Source organism: Pteropus vampyrus, unplaced genomic scaffold, assembly GCF_000151845.1.
Source record: "Pteropus vampyrus isolate Shadow unplaced genomic scaffold, Pvam_2.0 Scaffold3, whole genome shotgun sequence".
NCBI lineage: Eukaryota > Metazoa > Chordata > Mammalia > Chiroptera > Pteropodidae > Pteropus > Pteropus vampyrus.
In genome coordinates this window covers 12,789,134-12,789,476 of record NW_011888784.1, presented here as the reverse complement: position 1 = coordinate 12,789,476, position 343 = coordinate 12,789,134, and positions in this window count along the sequence as shown.

The window sequence follows — 343 nt, the reverse complement described above, 5'->3', positions numbered from 1 at the left end:
ACAAACTATGATAATATTCTCAGTGTCTCACCTTTCACTACTTAACATTAGGCAAAATCCATGTGTCCTCTTTATACCTAGGACCTTGGATCCTCATGTCCTGGCTACCTCAGAAGCTATTTAATGTGTTTGAATACATTTTATTTGTTAGCATTTTATCCAGCTTTTTTTGTTGCTTTCAGGAAAAGTGTTGCCGTGCTATAAGCTACCCTATCATAACTGGGTGTAGAAACTGGTGTGAGGCTATTTTATAAGTAGAAGAACAGAAATTAGGCAAAAAGCCCAACAGAGGACTCAGAAGTCTTATAGTTCTGCAGAGGAAAACTGGAGTTTATAACCTTCC